Source organism: Ammospiza nelsoni, chromosome 1 (assembly GCF_027579445.1).
Source record: "Ammospiza nelsoni isolate bAmmNel1 chromosome 1, bAmmNel1.pri, whole genome shotgun sequence".
NCBI classification, from domain to species: domain Eukaryota; kingdom Metazoa; phylum Chordata; class Aves; order Passeriformes; family Passerellidae; genus Ammospiza; species Ammospiza nelsoni.
Genome location: NC_080633.1, coordinates 4,604,969 through 4,620,048, shown reverse-complemented (window position 1 = coordinate 4,620,048; position 15,080 = coordinate 4,604,969).

Here is a 15,080-nt window from a genome sequence, read left to right as displayed (position 1 = left end):
CAACCCCTCCAAAAGTGAAAACACTCTTTACAGGCTTGTGCTGCTGCACAAAATAAATCCAGCCCAGAGAACCCTTGATCTGCCAACAGCACCAACAAAGTGCCAGCACAGTTGGACTCAATGATCTCAGAGGTATTTTCCAACCTTAATGATACTGGGATTCCAAGAAAGGGAAAGCTGTGCAAGGGTGACCTTCTCTGGAAGGAGGAAATGAGGAAATTTCGTGATCTCCAAGACTCGTGGAGGAAGAGCTTTTTGAGCTCAGCTCTGGGTCAGGCCTGGGTAAGATGCTGCAAAGTGACAATTCCATTTCTATTATTTTCTCTGGAGTCTCAGGCTGCCATGCTGGTGGTGGGAAGTCCAGAACAGGCCCCTGGGAATTTCAATTTGACTTTCACAAAGGTCTCATTTTTTTCCTTTATGTTTTTACAAAACTCCAGTCACAAGCCTATGAGGGTGTGAGAATCACAGGTTTCCATTTTCAGCTGAAGGGCCCTAAATGTGACTTTTAGGCATGCAAGCACAGATGAAACTAAGAAGACGTCACAATTACTAATTTGATATCTCAGACTGAAGACTGGCCCTTGAATTTTGTCTGCTCGAGGCCAGCAAAGCTGCTGAGGGGAGTTAATTTTTATTCATCCAGTGGAGTGTTCTGATGGTCAGGAGATGTGAGGGGGTTCACGAGCTACCTATCTACGTATCTGTGATATAAATGCTTGTACTGAGAGAGGGTCACAACCCATCCTTGGCTATCTGGTGCCATCTGAGGAAGTCCAGGATGTCCCAGCTGGGACCTGGACAGAATGGCTCATATCTCCTGCAAGTCCTAGGCCAGGCTTGCCAGCCCCCTGTCCTGAATGCTCTGGAGCTTTTCAATACCACTGCCTGCTTATGTTAAGGGCTGAATTATTGCTCCATGTCAGGGTCAGCCTGCTCAACCTGCAGCTGACAGGGACAATCCTCTGTCCTGTGTCCTGCTGTGCCCACTCAGCCCCTCAGGATTTAATATGAACAAAAAAGCACTTAACTGCTGCTGAGGAATCTCTGATCTTGCCTCTTTGGCTAGTGATTCCCCGTGTGTGAGCAGTGAAGGACATGCCTGGCTTTCCTGGGGGGGCAGATGTGGGAAGGCAAATGAAGAGCTCAGCACAGGCCTTGGTGGGGCTCTGGGAGCCAGATGGGGATGGTCTCCCATGGACTGGGGACATTTCATCCCGAGTGCTGCCTTCTCACACATCAGGAGCTGCATCCTCACCCTCCTATGCTCTCCAGAGGGAATTTGTGGAGTCCTCACTGCCTTACAGCCTCAGCAAGGAGGGCAGCTTGAGTAGGAGTAGGAAAACTGCCCATTTTGTTTAAAAGGTTGCAGAGTTCACAGGTTGGGCAGTTGCTGCCAGGGTGGAGTTCTAACTGTTCGTTATTGTAATCACCTGTCGTTTTCGTAAACTACTGTCACAATATCTTTTATGGAAAATCCTTTCCTTAGGATTTTTCCTCCTGAGAGGCTGAGAGGGCTCAGGAATAAAATGCAAACATTGATTATCTGCTGCTGTGGAATGCAACAGGTGCATCTGTGATTGGCTCATGTTGGATGTTTCTAATTAATGGCCAATCAGAGTCAGCTGGCTTAGACTCTCTGTCCGAGACACAAGCCTTTTTTATCAGTCTTTCTTTTTCTATTCTTAGCTAGCCTTCTGATGAAACCTTTTCTTCTATTATTTTAGTATAGTTTTAATATAATATATATAATAAAATAATAAATCAGCCTTCTGAAACATGGAGTCAGATCCTTGTCTCTTCCCACATCCAAGAACCCCTGTGAACACGGTCACAAACTACCTGTCCTTGATGGTTAAGAATTCCCCTTTTTGTCGATTAACACCCTGCTGCTTCCTGAAGGATGGCACCCAGATGGTGAAGAGGAGGAGACATCAAGTTAGCATGCAAATGACCTCAGATCCAGCATGCAATGGGAGGGACCCCTCACCAAACCTAGTTAAAAACCCCTAAAAACAATATGCCAACATGAAATGGATGAATCAGTGATGTCTAGATGTGAAGAACAGAATCCAGTATCTGCTAAGACCCATTTTACCCCTCCCCTAACCTAAAGGATGTTGGCTGGACAGAGGACCTTGAATGTGGAACCAAAAAATAGGCAACTCCTGTTGCTCTCCTGAGGATAGAGTCCCCAGCTCTGCCCACAGACCAGAGGACACAGCTGCACTTTTCTTCTTCCTCCTCCAAGTCCCTCCTGGGAGCAGTGACGGTGTGAGTGCGGACCTGTTGGTTCTCTCCCCAGAGCTGATCACTTTTAATAAAGGCATTAAAAAGGAGAAAGGTCTCCTACCCATGCTTATTTCAAGGGGGAGGGAGTACCAGGCATCCAGGGCAGTGCTGGAGAGCTGATGGGGCTGAGCAGAGAGAAATGAGCCCCAGCTTACCCAAACCAGGATCTGCAGCAGCAGTGCCTCATCCAGCTGCTGTCCTCCCCAGCTTGGAGGGGCCAAAGCCCCTCTCACCACTCAGGCCATGAGAGAGATGTGAGGAGATGAAAACAGGGAGCTAAACCCTCCATCCTTCACAAGAGCTGATCATACTTTTAAATTGACAGCTGTGAAACCTTCTCTTCCCTTCTCCATCACATTGTCCTGCTCATAATTACTTCATCAAATCAACTTCTTCTCCTCTCCTTTCCCTCCTGCAAGTTTCAAGCTGCCCAACCCCACTCTGTGACAAATCTGCCTGAATCCACAGCTGCTCCTGCATCCCTGGTGCCCGGCCTGCCTGTTTTTATTGAGTTCTTCCTGTCACACACATACATGTATACACAAATGTATATTTCTTATGAGCCTCTATTTTCCTCCCAGCGCTATTTTCTTTCCACTGTCTTGGTTTTTGCTCCCTCTCTGGCCTCACAGGGCCATTTGTCACTCTCTGGATGTTTTTTTCCTTTATCAAGATGTTTTCTCCTGGAATGCTTCCCGCCAACGCAGGCTGCCTGGCCCGTTTACTTGCAGAGTTCAGCTGACAGCCTGGACTCCAAGGCCCATTGCCTTGTGATACTGAGTGCTTCTGAGATGCAGGAATTAGCTGGTAAAACGACCCAGTCACATGCACAATAGGGAGAAGAAATACAGGGTACAATAAGATAATAAATTTCACAGCTGTGCTCACATCCTTTTTTCTCTCTCTCTCCCTCCCTCCTGCTTTTCACTCCTTCCTCTTGTGTGATAATCTGATAAATGATTGTGGAAGTTTGACTGTTTCTTAGCTGAAGCTTTATTGAAGCATTTGCTGCAGACAAATTGTGTTAAATTTCTCACAAACTCGCCAAAGCCTCCAATCCATTGTCATTCATGGAGATTGATCAGGCTTGTGCCCACACCATTGACAAGCAGAAAGACCTCTGAAATCTTTGTTTAAGCACTCAACTGGTGCCATGAATTATCTGTATTTAAATTAGCAAGCCTGCATTTGAGGATTCATTATGCTTCCCTGCTAATTGGGTCTTGCTAATGATCATTAAACCGACGTCCCCCACCATCTTGTTAGCTGACAATTTAAAGGGATCGTAAAAAGGCAGCCAGCAGGGAGGCTGCACAATTCCAGAGGTTCTTAATGGCTCTGGAGCAGGCTCAGCTCTCAGCCCGTGGTTTGATGCCAGCTCAACATGTGTGTGTGTGTGTGCCACAGAAATAATTGCAGTGCGGACACTACTGAATGAGAGCGGACATGGGAGGTGATGGCTCCTCAGTCCTGGGGAGCTGAGGGATGATGCTTTGGATGGTCCAAGGACCCTGGGTGTGGTTTATGAAATAAACACGGTCAGGAGATGTTTCTTCTTTTTAATGCCTTTATTAAAAGTGATCAGCTCAGGGGGGAGAACCAACAGGTCCAGCGCTCAGACCACCACTGCTCCCAGGAGTGACTCAGAGGAGGAGGAGGAGGAGGAAAAAAGCGCAGCTTTGTCCACTGGTCTGTGGGCAGAACTGGGAGTTCCATCCTCACGACAGCATCAGGAGATTCCCCTGTTTTCTGCTTTAATATTTGAGGTTCTCTATCTAGCCAACATCCTTTAGGTTAGGGTGAGGGGTAAAAAGGGTCTTAGCAGGTACTAGATTCTGTTCTTCACATCTAATCATCCCCTTGATTCATCAATTTCGTGTTGGCTCATTGTTTTAGAGGTTTTTGGCCAGGTTTGGTGAGGTGTCACTCCCATTGCATGCTGGTTCTGATGTCATTTGCATGCCAACTCTGATGTCCCCTCCCCTTCACCATCTGGATGCCGTCCTCCAGGGAGCAGCAGGGTGCCACTCAACAAAAGGGGGAATTCTTAACCATCAATGATAGGGACAGGTAGTTTGTGACAGTGTTCACAGGGGTCTCAGGATGAGGGAAGAGATGAGGATCTGACTCCATGTTTCAGAAGGCTTGATTTATTATTTTATTATATATATTACATTAAAACTAGAATAGAAGAAAGGATTTCATCAGAAGGCTGGCTAAGAATACAATGGCAAAGAATGATAACAAAGGTTTGTGGCTCGGCTCTCTGTCTGAGCCAGCTGACTGTGATTGGCCATTAATAACAAACATCCAACATGAGACCAATCACAGATGCACCTGTTGCATCCCACAGCAGCAGATAACCATTGTTTACATTTTGTTCCTGAGGCCTTTCAGCTTCTCAGGAGAAAAAATCCTAAGGGAAGGATTTTTCATAAAAGTTGTCTGTGACAATAGTTAATGAAAATAACAGGTGATTACAACAACAAACAGTCAGAACTCCACCCTGGCAGCAACTAAACCAACCTGTGAACTCTGCAACCTTTTAAAAAAATGGGCAACTTTTCTACTCATAACAGTTTATGCACTGACAAACCTGAAGGCTGAGGAGATTCAGGCTAAGAGTCCTTGGTTAAGGGGATTGTGAGAGGCAACTGCTCACTTTGAAAATTTAAAAATGTTTATTAAACCTTAACAAAAATATAGCAAAGGACTACATAAGTGTTAAGAATGGTCGTGGGTACCACGTGGCTGGTTCATCTTCAGGATGGATGCTCAGTGTTTTATACCCCTGGGGTATATCAGCCAGCCCTGGCCCTTCCCAAAGTCTGTCAGTCAGCTCTTCTTTGCCATTTTTTTGTGGAAATTGCTTTCTTGTAACTGGATTGGAGCTCAGGTGTTGCCATGCCTCATCCCCTGAGCACCCCCAAGCTTTTCCATTCCCACCTGCCCCATGCAAGGGGACACCTGTGCAGCTTCTTTGTACCTGTCCGAGATACCCCAGGCTGTCTGATGGTCACAATACAGGGGGAAAGGGAACTGTGGGGAGAACGGAGGACATCTAAACCACAATAACATAATCATACATCACTAAAGCTTTTCTTAATATTCACACAATAGTTATCTTTTCATTGAGAGCCAATAATCTCATTATCCGTCTATAACACAATCTTTGTCATTGTCCACCACAAAATTAATTATTTATCTCCTCTGTCTTGTCCCCAGGGTAGGGGACATTGCTATTAAAGTGCACAGTGGAGTGTTTGAAGGCCCAAACCTCACGGAGAGCCCAGATGGGAGCACGGATGGTGATGGATGACCCTATCTCCTCTGGGGAAGCATTTTCCTACAGCTCATGCAGCTGATCCAACCTTCCATGGGCCACCCTACACTCCTGTGGGTCACCACCCCCTGCTCAGCCTCTTCTCAAGATGAAATTCTGCCTCTGTGCCTCCTTACAGGGCTGAGGACTGTGATGTGCACATGCCTTTGTAAGGGGAGAAAACAGGCTGGGTTAGAACAGGTGCAGTTTGAATTTTGAGCACTGGTAAAAACCATGCTGGGTTTGAACAAGAGCAGTTTGAATTTTGAGCACTGGTAAAAAACTGGGTTCAAACAGGAGCAGTTTGAATTTTGAGCACTGGTATAAAACAGACTGGGTTTGAACAAGAGCAGTATGAATTTTAAGGACTGGTAAAAACTGGGTTTGAACAAGAGCAGTGTGAATTTTGAGCACTGGTATAAAACAGGCTGGGTTTGAACAGAAGAAGTTTGAATTTTGAGTACTGATGAAAAACTGGGTTTTGAACAAGAGCAATTTGAATTTTGAGCACTGCTAAGAAACAGGCTGGGTTTGAACAGGAGAAATTTGAATTTTGAGCCGTGGCAACTCCCTGTTAGTGCAACCATCAGGATCTGACTGGGATTATCTCCTTCAGCACCTGGGCACCCACAGACCTGGGGCACTGCTGCAGCCTGCCAAGCCTCCTCCAGGTGGTCAGCCCTGCCAGCTGATGCCTTGAGAGCCCAAGGGGTGAGGAAAGTAAACGAGTTAGGTAGTTAAACCTCCCTCCACCCCGATGATTTAGTGATAATTACATATTGAAAAGCAAAACAAGCGGCTGTTTGCATAGCAACTGCAATATAACTGCAGTGTAATTACAGTTCTGCCTCAGAGGGATTGCTGGCCCTTCAGAAAGCTCCTGTCCTGCCTCTGCTCCACGTGGGAGCAGCAGATGGATGGACAAACACACCTCAGGGTGTGGGGGTTCAGAAATCCCTGATCTGTACAGGGAGGGGTGCTGGAAGGACCCATGAACTGCTGGAGCACAACTCCTGGGTTGTGGAAGGTTCCCTCAGGAGAGGATTGGAAAAGGTGCCCTGGTGAAGGTCAGACCACACACCAGCTGTTCCAGCCAGTGTTAAGGGGCATAGAGTCCACATTTAGGGCAGAAAGGCTCAGAAACTGTGTGTGGGTATTTGTGGTTTGTCTTTTTTGCTTGAGATTCCATGTGGCTGGAAAGCCAAAGAGCCAGGGCAGGAAGGTCACAGAGCCATAGAATGTTGTGGGTTGGAAGGGACCTTTAAAGGCCATCAAGTCCAGTCCCCCTGCCATAGGCAAGGACATCTTCAACCAGCCCAGAGAATATAAATGAGGAGAGCACTGAAAACCATTATCCATCCATCCATCCATCCATCCATCCATCCATCCATCCATCCATCCATCCTTCATGGACCCATCCCAGATGGGCCAGGGCACACTTCAGATTCCTTAGGAATAGGTACTTGAGCCTAAAAAAACCATGGTACTCACTGAGCAAAACCCACAGAGCAGGCTGAGATGGAGTTGTAATTATTAATTCCCAGAATTTTCTGTGGATGAGTGTCTTGGTTTGGGAAGACAGGAGTCTGCTAAGGAAGGCAGGAACCTCCCCTGAAATGGAGAATGTAAACCCTCCCCACCCCTCCGAATTGCTATAAAGTTAAAAATTAAGCGGCTCTCAGGCAAAAAATATGGGAGCAGGAAATAACAGTTCTTTAATATGGAAGAAAAATAAAGGATAAAATAACCAATGCAGTACACTAGAACAACACTGACAGAGTCAGAACCCAGCCTGACACCCTGTGGGTCAGGGTGTTGGCAGCAGTCCCATTGGAATTGTGGCTCAGCCCTCCTGCAGTGTCAGGGGTGGTTCTGCTGGAGCAGGGATCCTGTAGAGAAGGATGGATTCTTCCTCTGAAGATCCAGTGGAAGGAGAGGCAGCTGCTGTTCCTCTGGGGAATCCAGTGGAGAAGCCGTGCTGGTGTCTCAAAACCTCTGGATTATATCTGGGTAGGAATGCTTGGCTCCTCCCTCTGGGCTCACATCTCCCAATGGGATGCTGTAGTTCTTATCAGCCATGCAGTGACATTCAATAGCTGTTATCAGCAATGTCCCCTCCCGAGGGAGGAGTGATTGTGATCACTCAGAGAGAGATAAGGCAAACTGCCCACTTGACGAAGATAATCTGCCATACAGATGGTAATAGAATGCATCTTGCACTGCAATCTGGAACAATGAGTTTAGTTCTGTGGCCTCTTTAGAGCCAAATAACCATGTATGGATTCTCCCCAAAAGTAATGCATCTTTCTTTCTGCCAAATGAGTGAAAAGTCAACCTGAGGGTGTCCCACATATTCCTAAACCATTCTTGGGGTCTCAATATAGAATAAAGTGCCAAGGCACTTAAGCAACACCCTCCCCTTGACCTAAAGAGGGTCCCAAAAAGCTGTATATCCTCCTCTGTCAATCCTGAGCTGAATCTTTACCACATTGGGGAATTCACTGCTGGTATTAGGTGACAAATCTCAGGAGGTTTTAGGTGTCACAGCTTTAATAAAACAAAAATGGAAAGCCCTGCCGGCTTGCAGGCACCTTGTGCTCTCTCAGGGGACCAGAGGTGTCCCCACAGTGGGTCTGGGGAAGCTGGTGCACAAGGGGGACATCTGCAAGCACAATTTATTTGGGGACAGTTGGTTGAGGCCCTCGATGGAGCAGACTCTGTAATCCTGGTTGTAATTTATCCCAGCCCAAGCCAGATGTGGAAAATAGGGCAGATGAATCATGCCCTGAAAGTGTCTGTTTCTGCTGACTACAAAGGGAGCCCAGGGTGACCAGCTCTGCTGGAAATGTCTGCATTGTGCACACATTAAATCAGGTGAGAGAAACCCCACATCTCCCACTGCTCCATCTCTGTTTCTTACCTGTAACAGTCACTTCTCAAGATAAAAGGCCATCCCAGGCCCCAGGGCTACCTAATCCTGCCCTGAGCTGCTTAAATAAATGGCAGCGGTCAGCTGAGTGAGGAAATCCTGCAGAATCTCCTTGTTTGCAAAGTCAAAGTCAATTTTGAAGCACGGCTGTTTTACTTTAGTGCGGTGGACAAGAATTCAGCAGAAATCTCAGAGCTGAATGAAAGGTTTTCAGTGCAGCCAACAGGAAGACGAGTGATGCAACTGCCCCACTCTTCCCAGTCCTTCTTACTCAGATTAAATTTAAACCATTGTATTCCACCCCAACAGTCTGCACTTCCCACAAGTTCTTGTGCTGACTTACACATTCTTCCCTCATAAGAATTATTGTGGGGGTAATGGGAGGAATTTGGGTTCCTCTCTCTCCTCCACCCCAAACAATCCAGTCCTGTGCCTACCCAGGAACAAGCAACTTATCTGAAGGCTTTCCATCAAACCAAGCCCTAGGCAAAGTGTTGATAAAATTTAGATGTCATCAAATTAGACCCCAGGTAGACTGGTGGTAGAAATAATACATTTAAATGTCATCATTAGGTTCCATTGTGACCAACCTGCTAAGAGCTGCAGCATCTCTCACAGTAGAATTTGCAAACTGAAGGAGACATCAATGAATTGGTTTCCTACATCTACGAGAGCACGTGGCTCAGACTTTGTGTGGAAACCAATTAAATTCGTGGTGGAGAGCAGATTGAGTTGTGCTGGGTTTTTGGTTGGTTTGGGCTTTTTTTTCCCCCCCGTTTGAAGGAGGGGTTTGAAGAGGTGAAGAGGAGAAGCTGGAGAGGAAGCAGCAGGCGAGGCTGGTTTGACCATGCAGGCTGTGATGTATAGACTTGTGCAGTAGGAGATGGACTGGAGCCACGACAGAGCATCTGTCAGATGATAACTCACAGCAATTTGCAATCTGTGCTGGAGGCAGCCCAAGGGCCTGAGCCAACACTTCCAGTTATCCAGGCCTCGTCTCCGGGCCTTAACTCCATCTTCTTTACATCCCATAGAATGAGGCTCTCCTGCTGCTCTACTGCAGCACAGCAGTGACATCCAGGGGCCATTCCATTTGCTGTGGAGATCAGCCTGCTGATATCCCAGAGCACATGTGCCTCAGCCAAAAACCCACTGAAGGAGCTTGGAAAGATCCCCATCAACGTCAACAACTTTTGATCCATCTGTTTTCCTCCATGGTTTTTAGCAGTTAGCAAAGGAAGGGCCCTTGTGCTCCATTACCTTTGTTGCTACCTTTTTGGCTGGGTAATCTAAGAAAACTCTCCCTGTGCCAGCCTTCTGCTCAACACAGAAAGTGACTTTGTGCGCTGTGATTCACCCAGTCCCCAGATCTCCCCAGAACCATGACCTACAGCAAGAACAGGAGGTCCACTCACATCTTTGAGTCCATAGTGGCATAACCTCAAGCTTTTGCACCAAAACTCAGCCATTCTGCTCCTCCAAAGCTGGGGTCAGCCAATTACTGAGCCAAAGGCCATCTTGATGAAAATCCCACCAACCTTTAGCTGCGCTGGATGCTAGGAGGTCACCTGGACCTCGTGGGGGAAACCTGACCTCTGCACAGCTGGTTCAGATCTCTCCCTTGGATTTAATCTGAATTTCCCAGACTCCATCTCATTATAACTTTCCTTGATCCCATTTCCAGGGCTTGTACCTGCGCAGATGTTGGTAACCTGCAGTAAAGTCACTTCATTTTTCCCTTGGATATGTTTTTCTCTCTCTAAAGTAGGCTTTCAATGCCTAAAATCACTCTGGCAGGAATCTTTGCTGTTTCCTTAAGATCTTTTTTTGGACATGTGAACATCAGGACTAGACATAACTTTTCAGAAATGGCCTCACTAATGCTGTTTACAGAGATAATATCAGTTCAGCACTCCCACTTCATATTTGCCGTCTGCGCAGCCAAGGATTACTCCAACCTTCTTGGCTAAGGCATTGCTGGGAGTTCAAACACCAGCAATTGTCTACCAGGGCCATTCCAGTTGGTTCTGAGTTGCTCATTTCCAGGATTTATTCCCCCCCCCCCCACACACATCCCCTAAGGTGTGACCCCCATCACTTGCTCCAAAACATTCTTCTTTTCCTGTGGCCACACCAAAATGAGTTTTCAGTGGTTCCCACTTCAGCCAGCAGCACCTGCCTGCACAACCAGGCTGTGCCCATGGCTATGTGCCACCAGTCTTGTTTTCTTCTTCTCTGCAAATTTTACCTGCTTTCTGTTTGGGTTTCTCTTTTCCAGCTAAGGGGCTGCTGCTCTGTGGTGGTTATCGGATCATTCTCCAGCTATTTTCTCCTTGCATTTTTCTTCCTCCCACTTTTCTCTCAGCTTTCACTTCCCCTGCCATGCTTTTACTCCTTTTTGCTAACATCAGTTGGATCTGGTTTTGTTTTCTGAAGGTGGCTTGTTTGGCTCAAACCACCGGGCAGGATGGCAGATGTTTGGGTTCGAGGGGAGGTGTAATGCAAGAGGATCACACTGAGAACATGCCCTGCATGTCTCTGCTCTGCCTACACCAGATGTGCACCATGTGGCCCAACACAACACTCATCAAGCACTGAAATTGAGAATACGAAAACATTCCTCAGAAAAGAAGCGCATAAAGCTACCAGAGGAGGCTCACCAAAAATCTCTTATTCTCAGCAAAAAAAGAGTTTTCCCATGGCCCAGTAACTGTTTTGATAACCCTTCCACTGGTCTAGCAGAATACTAATAAATAGGTAGCAAAAGAAATATTTTTCTACAGGCTTAACTGCAGCAAGGCAAGCATTTTCTTCATTTTAATTTTTCTCCCTCTTTTTTTGGGCTTTCCTGGGTTGGGCAGGGCAGGCTGGAGAGATGGACTAAGTGCTTACATTAAAGAACAAGTGGAGATTTTTGCATTTGTACACTTAATTCCTGGTTGGGGTGTCCTGAGCAGTGAGAGAATGAACTGGGTGGGGGAAAGGAATTAAATTATCTGTGTAAATAATAGATATTATGTACCCAGCTTGAGTGGAAACAGGTAACTCACTGGAGCCATGTTAATGCACAAGCAAAAGCTGAGCTTTAGGGTTTTCTTATGCAAAAGCTGTTTGCACTGTTTCAGCCACTGAGAGAGCTGCCTCCGTAGAGGATGCAATTATGGAATCACAGAATAGTTTGGGTTGGAATGAACCCTAAAGACCCTCCAATTTCAAACCCCCTTCCATGGGCAGGGACACCTTCCACTGTCCCAGACTGCTCCAAGACCCATCCAACCTGGCCTTGGGCATTTCCAGGGATCCAGGGGCAGCCACAGCTTCTCTGGGCACCCTGTGCCAGGGCCTCATTGCTCTCTTAGCAAAGAATTTCTTCTTAATATCTGATCTAAATCTACCTTCCTCCAGCTTAACGTTATTCCCCCTTCTCCAAAGTCCCTCCCCAGCTCTCTTGTAGGTCCCTTAAGCACTGGAAGCAGCTCTAAGGGCTCCAGGAGCCTCCTCTTCTCCAGGGTGAACACCCCCAGCTCCCTCAGCCTGTCTAGGATAGAATTTCATCATTTTTTAATGGTTGTAAAGCCCTTGCTGCCCATGCATGTGTCCCTGTTCCCCACCCTGCAGTCAGAGAGCTGGGGCAGGGCAGGCTCAGCCCAAGGTCCTGCAGACAGCCCATGGCAGAGGAGAGCATGCTCAGAATTTGGTGCTGCCCCATCCTCCCTCCTTCCCTGCCTGACCCTGCATCAGTGCATTTGCTGTCCCTGGGGTGAGATGCTGAGGATCATCTCCTGACTGGAGACTGAACCATGCATTTCAAAGGGACCATTCTTCCATTCAAAAGCATATCTTCTTTGGATCTCTTATGAAAAGCACAAAAAGCTTTTCAAAATAGCCAGCATGATTATTCATGACTACTCATTTGCAGCAGCTTGTTTTCCATGGCAGCACCAATGAGCTCACCTGAATAAAGATTTTTTTTTTGTGGGGGGAGAATGGATGGCTGGAGGTTTTTTGCACAAGCCAAGATGTGGGCTGGCACAGTCTCTCTGTGCTGGGCAAAGACCAGAGACCTCATTCCCATTCCCATTCCCATTCCCATCCCCATCCCCATTCCCATCCCCATCCTCATTCCCATTCCCATCCCCATGCCCATTTCCATCTCCACTCCCATTCTCATTCCCATTCCCATTCCCATTCCCATCTCCATTCCCATTCCCATTCCCATCCCCGTCCCCGTTCCCGTTCCCATTTCCATTCCCATCCCTATTCCCATTCTCATTTCCATTTCCATTCCCATTCCCATTCCCGTTCCCGTTCCCATTTCCATCCCCATTCCCATTCCCATCCCCATCCTGGTGCTGCTCCAGCTGCTGCCCTGCGCTCCCACAGCTGTGCTGTGCCTCTGGCACTGGGATCTCATCCCTGCTTGCTTTATTTTCCAATATCAAACAGAGGAAGGGCTGGGGGCACGCTGGGTTTTCCAGGGAAGCTCCTGATGGATGGGCACCTGATGGAGGGTGAGGATTCCTGCCAGAAGAACCCACAGTGATGTGCCCAGGGCTGTGTGAGGAGGATGTGGCAGTGCAGGGGAGGCAGCCCAGATCCCAGTAAAACCCAGTAAAACCCAGCCTGGCTCAGGATGGTTTCCCAGCAGGCAGAATGTGACCGTGTTCACAGGGGTCTCAGGATGAGGGAAGAGATGAGGATCTGACTCCATGTTTCAGAAGGCTTGATTTATTATTTTATTATATATATTATATTAAAACTATATTAAAAGAATAGAAGAAAGGATTTCATCAGAAGGCTGGCTAAGAATAGAATAGGAAAGAATGATAACAAAGGTTTGTGGCTTGAACTCTCTGTCTGAGCCAGCTGACTGTGATTGGCCATTAATTAGAAACGATCACATGAGACCAATCACAGATGCCCCTGTTGCATTCCACAGCAGCAGATAATCAATGTTTACATTTTGTTCCTGAGGCCTTTCAGCTTCTCAGGAGTAAAAATTCTAAGGAAAGAATTTTCCATGAAAGATGTCTGTGACAGGCAGAAGATCCCTTCCCCTCCTGCTCACCCCTGGCCTCCATGTGCTCTGACCAGCAGGCTGCCAGGACTGGAATTTCCTGACTCCTGAGACCTCGCCTGTGCTGCAACACCCACTGGAGTCTCCTCCACTTCCCCCCGGTTTTGTTTGTCTGTGGTTTTGCACAGGGGAAAAAAAAAAAAAAAAAAAAAAAAAAAAAAAAAGAAAAAAAGAAATCAAGCAGAGGTTTCTGTGAGCCCTCCAGAGAGCACAGGATGATATTGAGCTGCTTTGATCAGTTTATTGTTCAGCCTGGGAGCTGTGGGTGCCAGCAGCAGCTGTGAGCAATGCAGCACAGCCCAAAATCCAGGCAGAGTTTGCTGGCACTGCCCAAAATCCAGGCAGGATATGCCAGCACAGCCCAAAATCCAGGCAGGGTTTGCCAGCACAGCCAAAATCCAGCACAGCCCAAAATCCAGGCAGGGTTTGCCAACACAGCCCCAAATTCAGGAAGGGTTTGCTGGCCCAAAATCCAGGCAGGGTTTGCTGGCCCAAAATCCTGGCAGGGTTTGCAGGCACTGCCCCAAATTCAGGCAGGGTTTGCCAGCATAGCCAAAATCCAGCACTGCCCAAAATGCAGGCAGGGTTTGCCAGCATAGCCAAAATCCAGCACTGCCCAAAATGTAGGCAGGGTTTGCCAGCACAGCCCAAAATGCAGGCAGGGCTTGCTGGCACAGCCCAAAATGCAGGCAGGATTTGCCAGCATAGCCAAAATCCAGCACAGCCCAAAATCCAGGCAGGGTTTGCTGGCCCAAAATCCAATCAGGGTTTGCTGGCACAGCCCAAATCCAGGCAGGGTTTTCTGGCACAGCCCAAAATCCAGGCAGAGTTTGCCAGCACGGCTTGGGCTGTGTGCTGTGTGATGTAAGCCCTGCTTTAATTTGTTTTCCAGAAAATTCATTCGGAGGAGAGCTCAGTGAGTTGGCAGCAGGCAGGGGAAGCGGGCTGGGAGGACAGCAGCTGACAGCCCTGGCCAGAGGATGGCCTGGGGGCTTGCAGGGCTGCTTCCCTGCTGGGGAAAAGCCTCTGGGTCTGGTCCACAGTGAGTTACTGCCGGTGACCCGCTGTGTCCAGCTCCAGAATGGTTATTTGTATGCCCCAGAGTGGCCAGCACAGAGCACTCTGCACCTGTGGATGTGACAGTGAAACCAGGGATAAATAACAGCCCAAGCAGGAGCCAGTGCAATTCAATCTGTATTAAGTGAATGCAGTTAAGTGGGGAAGGATTCTCAGGCTGGCTGAGAGCGGCTTTGCTTTTCACTCTGGGTCTAAGGATGCATGTCCAGGCTAAAAGTATTTGGAGAATCAGCACAGAGAGCTTTACCTGCTCTGTTCTGCACTGTTTGACTCTTTATCTGTAGGATAAGGAGGGAGCATGGCTGAGAGAGGGAAGCACAAAGTGTGCCAGCTATGCTGGAAAAAGCACAAACTGGCAAGTGATCTGCTTCTCTTTGTCCTTC